The sequence below is a fragment of the Myotis davidii genome, unplaced genomic scaffold, assembly GCF_000327345.1.
Source record: "Myotis davidii unplaced genomic scaffold, ASM32734v1 scaffold8, whole genome shotgun sequence".
NCBI classification, from domain to species: Eukaryota; Metazoa; Chordata; class Mammalia; order Chiroptera; family Vespertilionidae; genus Myotis; species Myotis davidii.
The window spans coordinates 1,569,218-1,578,104 of record NW_006299520.1 but is presented as its reverse complement, the minus strand read 5'-3'; the positions used below and the strand labels follow the sequence as shown (position 1 = coordinate 1,578,104).

Below are 8,887 nucleotides of genomic sequence, written 5' to 3'. Positions count from 1 at the left end.
TAGGCCCTTATTGAATAAATGAATGAATGACTTTCTGTGAGTGGGGCTGGTAGAGATTTCTTCTTCCTTAATGACCACTGTTAGTAAATTATTAAGGCATAATCATTGATAGAGAATGAAGGGCCAAATTTAGATATCAAAAGGAATTTTTAAGTTTAACCCAGTTAAAAAAAAGATTTATGTAGATGGTGGGACTTGGAACTGTTTTCTGAATAATGAAGCAAGGTATTTCAATTTAGGAAAGAACATTTTAAAAAGGCAAAATGTAGACATTAGAATTTTAATAATAAACTGACATTTATTAAACATGCATGTACGAGGTGTCTGTATACATTATCTTATTTTAGACTCACTGCAATTTTGAAAAGACAGTACAGCACAGGGATTAAAAGTGCACACTTTGGGTTCAGATTAGGGCTGAGTAATCTTGGGAAAATTAACATATCTATGACTGTGTGCATTTCTGTGGAGTGAGGATAATATAGCAACATCTCATAGGATTGTGGTGAGGATTTAAAAAGTTTATATATATATAGCTGAGAATGCTCAAATATTAAGTAAATACTATTCTTGTTTTGTTGTTTTGTAAATATGTTTTATTGATTTCAGAGAGAGGGAGGGGAAGGGAGAGAGAGATAGAAACATCAATGAAGACAGAGAATCACTGACTGACTGGCTCCTGCATGCCCCCTACTGGGGATTGAGTTCACAACCTGGGCATATGCCCTGACTGGGAATGGACCCAGGGACCTCTTGGTTCATGGGTCAACGCTCAACCATTGAGCCACATGGGCTGGGCAAAAAAAAATTGTTTTGTTAATCCTCACCTGAGGATCTAGCTTTGACCAGTTTAATTTTCAGCGCTCCAGCTAGAGAACCTAAGATGGGCAGAGGTAGAGATTTTTCCTTCCCTACAGTATACATACTGATGTAGGGGAGGAAAAAATAATTTCCCCCAAACCCTTCTGAGTTCTTGGCTGAGTTCACTGTAATAAAATACATATTAACAAGAGAAAAAAATAGAAGTTTAGCAAGGATGCCCCCTTCCCCCTGCACTTGATATCCCTACTATGTAATCTTACATCCACTGACCCCCTTATTCTACTAGTTGGCTATATGAACATCCTCAGCTGTCTGCTGTATTCAGAATTGAGCCTTATCTCTTTGTCCTGAATAACCTTACCTTTTCCTTACTTGTTGACATCTTAAGTGTCAGAATAATTTCTTCTTTAACAATACCACAAAATCAATCCTAACATTCTTTATACTTACTTAAATAAAACTTTACATATGCAATTAATGCCTATGAAATTATTTTTGATGTCATTCATAATAGAGCAAAGAAATGAAAACTATACTGAAATAGGAATTTCTAGTCAAATGGTGGCATAGGTACTCCCTTCCACACACATCAAAATTACAACTAAGCTACAGAACAACCATCATTCAGAACCGCCTGAAACCTGGCTGAACAGAAGTCCTATAACTAAGGCTATAAAGAAGAAGCCACATGAGACTGGTATGAGGGGTGGAGATGTGAAATTGTAGTTACAGAATAGTCATAGGGATGTAAGCACAGCATAGTGTGCATAGTTAATAATACTGCAATAACTATTTTGGTGTCAGGTGGGTATGAGATTTATCAGGATGACCACTTAGTAAGTTATAAAATGTCTAATCACTGGATTATACACCTGAAACTAATATAATATTGTATGTCCAATGTAACTGAAATATAAAAAAGTAAAGTAAAAAATATATATTCTGAATACATTTACTATATTACCTAGTTTTTTCTTCAATAGGGAGAAAGGAAAAAGAGATGTAAAGGGGGAAAAAAAACCTAGTACCACCTGCCACCTACACATTTTCTCACTATCTTAAAACAAGGATTGTTAAATATGGTAAGGGCATTTCCTCCCACCCCCTTTCCAAGTCTTTGTGCGAAAGTGGTATTTCTTCGTTCATGATAAAGGTAAGGACATCCATTTAAAATAAATGTCTAGCCCTAACCAGTTTGGCTCAGTGGATAGAGTGTCAGCCTGCAGACTAAAGGGTCCCAGGTTCGATTCCGGTCAAGGGCATGTACCTTGGTTGCGGGCACATCCTCAGTAGAGGGTGTGCAGGAGGCAGCTGATCAATGTTTCTCTCTCATTGATGTTTCTAACTCTCTATCCCTCTCCCTTCCTCTCTGTAAAAAATCAGTAAAATATATTTAAATAAATAAACAAAATAAATGTCTACCTATTGATAGCCTCAAGGCAGAGCATTATGCATTCTGGGACAGTTAATGTATATGTACATCTATTTCACATATGCATACAGACCTGTACGTGAGAATGAAAAATGTTATGATGGCATTATTCTGACAACTTCTAAAAACTTTGTCCTTAAATGCGTGTTTTATTTTCTCCAAATAAAAATTACCTTTTATTTTTCCCTGGTTTTATGCAAGAAAAGCCATATTGAAATACTATTTATCTAACAGACTGACAAAAATCCAAATGTTTGATAACCTACTCCCCTGGTGAAACTGTGGAGCTAAAATGGAATTTACATACATTGCTGGGTGGATTGCAAAATGCTATCACCACCGATATTTGACCATATCTAGCAAAGTTATGAATTTATCATTAGATCTAACAATCTAACTTCTGGGGGAATATGTCCTAAAATAAGATGTATGTCCGTAACTATTCATTACAGCACTATTTGTAATAATAACAGATTAGAAACCACTCAGAAGTATATCCATAGGGAAGTAGTTGAATACATATGGTTCTAGTTGAATATATTATTGGTACATCTACACAAAATAAGACCACATTACCCAGCTCTGTCCATGGATCAGGTTATAAAAAAAATACAACTCAATAACAATTAGCGCCACAAACATTCAGATTATAGTCTTTAATTACCATTTCCCATTAAAGGCACCAGGGCACCCTGAATAAATGGTACATTATAGAAATGTACAAAATCAGCCTGGAAATCAATCAAAGACTATTAGGACCATGTCAAAGGACTCGGAAACAAATGTGTATATTCCTATTAGCCTAAGATTAAAAATACTTGAGCACCAATAATGACAATAACTATAATGGATTACAATTCACAAAATACATTTAAATCAGATTCATAATAATAACTATTCACTTTTAGAGTTTTTAATCTACCAGGAATGTCTTTAATAGTTTAGGTCAAGATCTAGCTTTTTAAACAAATATATTTTTATTGATTTTAGAGAGGAAGGGAGAGGAAGAGACAGATGAGAAACATCAATGATGAGAGAGAATCATTGATTGGCTGCCTCCTGCACGCCCCACACTGATCAAGCCCACAACCTGGGCATGTGCCCTGACCGGGAATTGTACCATGACCTCCTGGTTCATAAGTTGATGCTCAACCACTGAGCCATGATGGCTGGGCAAGATCTAACTTTTTTATTAAAATATTCATTCATTAAGCATTACTTATTGAATAGTTAATATTCTTATCACTAATATCAATGTCATATATCAAATTCATATATATGTATTACATGGATGTATACATACTAGAGGCCCGGTGCACGAAATTTATGCACTGGGAGTGGGGGAGGGGGGAGATGTCCTCAGCCCAGCCTGCACCCTCAGCAATCTGGGACCCCTTGGAGGATGTCTGACTGCTGGTTTAGGCCTGACTGCAAGGATCAGGCCTAAACCAGCAGTCAGACATCCCTCTCACAAGCTGGGACTGCTGGCTCCCAACCACTCCCCTGCCAGCCTGATCAACACCTTACTGCTCCCCTGCTGGCCCAGTCGCCTCCAACTACCCTCCCCTGCCGGCCCGGGTGCCCCCAACTGCCCTCCCCTGCAGGCCTGGTCACCCCTAATTGCCTTCCCCTGCTGGCCTGATTGCCCACAACTGCCCTCCCCTGCCGGCCATCTTGTGGCTGTGGGTCCTGCCATCTTTGAGGGCAGGGCAGCAATTAGCATATTACCTCCTTATTGGCTATGGGCGTCACCATCTTTGCGACAGTGTGAGGGTCAATTAGCATATTCCCTCTTTATTAGATAGCATATTCTATATCTTTATATCTACCTACCTACCTACCTATCTATACACACACACACAACACATACTTTTGGGGGCTCCTTATCTTGTTCTTTTATTTGTCCATTCTTGTGCTACTACAATCCTGTCTTAATTACTGAGGCTTTATTATACAACTCATTATCTGGTAGACAAATCCCTTCAATCTTATTTTTTCCCTTAAAAAAATTGTCTTGAATCCTGTAAATATCTTTTCTAGATAAATGTGAAAAATATTAGAATGGCAACTTCAACAGAAATATTCAGATTATTTTTTAAAATCACCAGCAACTCGTTCTAGCTGGTTTGGCTCAGTGGATAGAGCATCAGCCTGCAGACCGAAGGGTCCTGGGTTTGATTCCAGTCAAGGGCATGTGCCCGGTTGCAGGCTTGATCCCCAGTAGGGGGCATGCAAGAGGCAGCCGATCAATGATTCTCTCATCACTGCTGTTTTTATCTTTCTCTCCCTCTCCCTTCCTCTCTGAAATCAATAAAAATATATTAAAAATAAAATAAAATTACCAGCAACTCTACACTGAAAATATGAAAAAGATTAACTGAATAAGGAGAACCTAGATGGCGGCTAGGGTGTAGACCTGTGTGTGCTGCCTCCCACAACATCATTGAAACTACCAACTATCAGACAAACAACTACCATTCAGAACCATGGGGAAGTTGGCCCAGTGGAAGTTCTACAACTGGAAGGAAATAAAGAAGCACAGTGAGACTGAGTAGGAGCTATAGAGGCGCCAAGAACAGAGGTACAGAGTCGTGCGCCAGGCGGGCTGCAACTGGATGCGTGGTTTTTTTCAATCGGAAGGGGTTATGAATCCACTGGGCTTGTTCGGGGCGGGTCTCTGAGGCCCCAGACCCCACAGGGAGAGGCGACACAGCCTTGCAGCGGTCGGAAAGCGAGGGAGGCTCTGGAGCGCAGCTGCTCGCCGGCACTGGGGGATGCGAAGTCCCGGAGTCCCAGAGAGGCGAGGAGCCGCGGAGACACCATTGCTATTTGCTCTGCCCTGGTGACTCCGAGACCCTGCCCTACTCAATTTACATCCCCATCCAAGCCGTGCCAGAGGCACAGAAAGACCCACCTACACTTTTGAAATAGCTATGAGAAGAAAGAAAGTACACAGGTGACACACTAACTTAGCTATGTGACTCTGAGCAAGTCATGTTCCCCCTTCTGAACCCCGCCTCCTCCTCTAGCCATCAAGAATTTGGGCCCAACACTTTGTAAGAATTTGTTGAATCTTTGGAGATAAATAGACTCATTTTCCAGCCATGAGCTTTGTCTAGAGTAGAGCTATTATTTTTCCCCTTTAAAAGGTCTCTTGAAATACAACATCATTTACAAGTGGGATCTTGAACCCAACAAACTGCAGATTTCAACTCCTCACATACATAAGGGACACACTCAAGAAGCAGAATCAGGTTTGGAGGAAGCTGGAGCCGGACCCAGCTGGGCCGGCGACATGGAACCGCTGTACCAGCAAACGCACAAGCAGGTCCACCAGATCCAGTCTCACATGGGACGCTGGGAGACGGCAGACAAGCAGTCTGTGCACTTAGTAGAAAACGAAATCCAAGCAAGCATACCAGATATTCAGCCACCAAGAACGCCTGGAGATTTTGTCCAGCAAGGAGCTGCCCAAAAGACAGAATGCCAAACTTCGTGTTGCCCCGGTGAGGCTGGGACGGCCCCGGTGAGGTTGGGACAGCCCTGGTGAGGTCGGGACACCCCAGGAGAGGTCGAGATGGCCCTGGTGAGGTCAAAACGGTGCTGGTGAGGTTGGGACAGCCCCAGTGAGGTTGAAATGGCCCTGGTGAGGTTGAAACGGTCCCGGTGAGGTTGAGACAGCCCCGGTGAGGTTGAGACAGCCCCGGTGAGGTTGAAACGGTCCCGGTGAGGTTGAAACGGTCCCGTCGAGGTAGGGACAGCCCTGGTGAGGTCGGGATGGCCCTGGTGAAGTCGAAATGGCCACGGTGAGGTCGGGACGGCCCCAGTGAGGCCAAAATGGTCCCGGTGAGTCAGGACGGCCCCGGTGAGGCCGAAAGGGCCCCCTGGTCAGGTTGAAACGGCCCCGGTGAGGTTGATATGGCACCAGTGAGGTTGGGACGGCCCCGGTGAGGTCGGGATGGCCCCGGTGAGGTCGAGAAGCCCCGGTGAGGCCAAAACAGCCCCGGTGAGGTTGAAACGGCCCGGTGAGGTCAGGACGGCCCCGGTGAGGTCGAAATGGCCCTGGTGAGGTTGAGACGGCCCCGGTGAGGTAGAGACGGCCCCGGTGAGGTTGGGACGGCTCCGGTGAGTTTGGGACGGCCCCGGTGAGGTCAGGATGACCCCAGCGAGATCGGGACAGCCCCAATGAGGTTGATACGGCCCCAGTGAGGTTGAAATGGCCGCGGTGAGGTTGGGAGCCAAAACGGCCCCGGTGAAGTCGGAATGGCCCCAGTGAGGTTGAAACAGCCCCGGTGAGGCCGAGACGATCTCGGTGAGGTTGGGACGGTCCCAGTGAGGTTGAAATAGCCCTGGTGACGCCAAAACAGCCCCAGTGAAGTCGGGACGGCCCCAGTGAGGTTGGGACAGCCCTGGTGAGGTTGAAACGGCCCCGGTGAAGTTGGGACAACCCCGGTGAGGCCGAAACAGCCCCGGTGAAATCAGAATGGCCCCGGTGAGGTTGAAACAGCCCTGGTAAGGCCAAGGTGGCCCTGGCGAGGTTGAAATTGCCCGGTGAGGTTGGGGCGGCCCCGGTGAGGTTGGGGCGGCCCTGGTGAGGTGGGGTCGGCCCTGGTGAGTTTGAAACGGATAATAAAGACCAGTATAAACTGATGAACAAAAATAGATGCAGAGGCAGAGTAGCATTGAACAGACTGTCAAACTATAGTGGGAAGCCTGGGGAGGGTTTGGGTGGGAGGTTAAGAGATCAGCCAAAGGACTTATATGCATGCATATAAGAATAACCAATGGACACAAGACACTGGGGTTAGGGGAGGTCGGGGGAATGTTAAGGGAGAGAAAAAAGGAGACATATGTAATACTCTTTGTAATACTTTAAGAAATAAAAATTATTAAAAAAAAGATTAACTGAATAAATTTAAAACCAGATTACAGCTTATAAAAGACTAAAGTTACAAAGTAGTATTTATTATAACTGAATGTTATTACATACTTTTTTGGGGGAAATACCTAAGGCTTTTGAGTGTTTGAAATTCGAATTTTCCCCTATACTGAAGTACGTTCATTATCTTTTTTTGGTCAGGACAAGAACTGAAAAAGAGAAATACCCTTGCATTCAGAATGAACAATTCTTGCTATATATACATTTCCCCCATAGATAAGGAAGATTCTGTAACTTTCCCAGAAACAGTGACTTGAACTAAATACTGAACTAAATACCAAAGCTCACGTGCCATATTTGGAAGTTTTTAGTCACTGGGAGCCATGGCATTTTTCTTTGTGTCACAAACTTACAAATACTTTTCTTTTTACTATTACCATTGGGACAGAAAACCTTCTGTTCTGGGACTGACTGGCAGACAGAAATGACAGGGACAGAAAATGGGAAATGGCTCAGGATCTTGGAATTCCCGGCGGCCTAACTCAGTGGCTTGCTATTTGGAAGTTTCTGAAATGTTTGCCCCCGGAGTTCCCCTGAAAGAAGGGGTCTGGTATCACTGGCAAAGAGCATCCTCACACAGGACCTCCATGAAGGAATGTGCTCGCTGCAGTATGACAAACATTTACCCTATGGCACCGTTTGTGGCATTAAATGGGGGAGGGGGCGGGGGTGGGACAAAATGTCCAGGACTAGCAACACCAAGATTTCTTATTTCCAATATTCTACCAGCTAACTATTTACTTTTCTTTTTTATAACATATTTTATTGATTTTTTTACAGAGAGGAAGGGAGAGGGATAGAGAGTTAGAAACATCTATCAGCTGCCACCTCCCACTGGGGATGTGCCCGCAACCAAGGTACATGCCCTTGACGGGAATCGAACCTGGGACCCTTGAGTCTGCAGGCCGGTGCTCTATCCACTGAGCCAAACCGGTTAGGGCCCAGCTAACTATTTAAAACTTCAGTAAGTGGGATCCTTTGTGGTTCATTCATATATATATGTGTGTGTGTGTGTATATATATATATGTATATATATATATACACATATATATTATTCCTTTCTAGCCATATTCATGAAAACTTGGGAGTAAACCCTTGCCTGAAATACTGTCTCGTGGCTAGCGAGGAGCTTTTGAAATAAGGACACGCTTTTGTTAGTGCAATCTCTGGAACAGAAAACCAACAGTTTAAAAACGAACAAAAGTTTAAAAATAAAAGGCACACCGGTTCATTATAAAATAGGTATGATTATAATATTATCCCCAAACGATGATGAGATCAAGCCTTCACCATTAACCTGAGGCTGTTCACTTCCCAACGCTCCCGCCAGCTTCCATTTCCACGGCGAGAAACGGTTCCAACTGCAGGAAACGGTGACAACCGTTGACTTCATCGGAGCGAAAATGCCCCCCGGGCTGACTATCCTCAGCGGCAGCCCCTCGCGAGCGCAGGCGTCACACCAGAGGCATCTGGCTGGGAGCCGGTCACATAACTGCGCGGTGACGCGACGACACGCAGGACCGCCAGCGCCGGGGCGTTCCCGCAGGATTTCCCGGGTTCAAACGCTCCGGCTCACGGTGTGTCACATCCCCCCGGGAGGACGTGAGGGACAAAGCGAGCAGGAAAGGTCCAAAGCGCTCAAACCTCGAGGTGGAGATCGCAACGCCGGCCGCCGGGCACGCTGCCCACACCG

At 44.5% G+C, this 8,887-nt stretch overlaps 1 protein-coding gene across 1 annotated transcript in view; it reads left to right on the top strand.

The window, feature by feature from the left end:
- The first annotated feature begins 1,537 nt into the window (after positions 1 to 1,537).
- The window catches only part of BIRC2 (baculoviral IAP repeat containing 2), a 28,673-nt gene continuing 21,323 nt past the window's right edge, over positions 1,538 to 8,887 (top strand). Inside the window, exons 1-2 of the mRNA XM_015571453.1 lie at positions 1,538 to 1,544; positions 5,247 to 5,250. The gene's annotated coding sequence lies outside the window, so the exon portion shown is untranslated. The remainder of the gene's footprint in view (positions 1,545 to 5,246; positions 5,251 to 8,887) is intronic.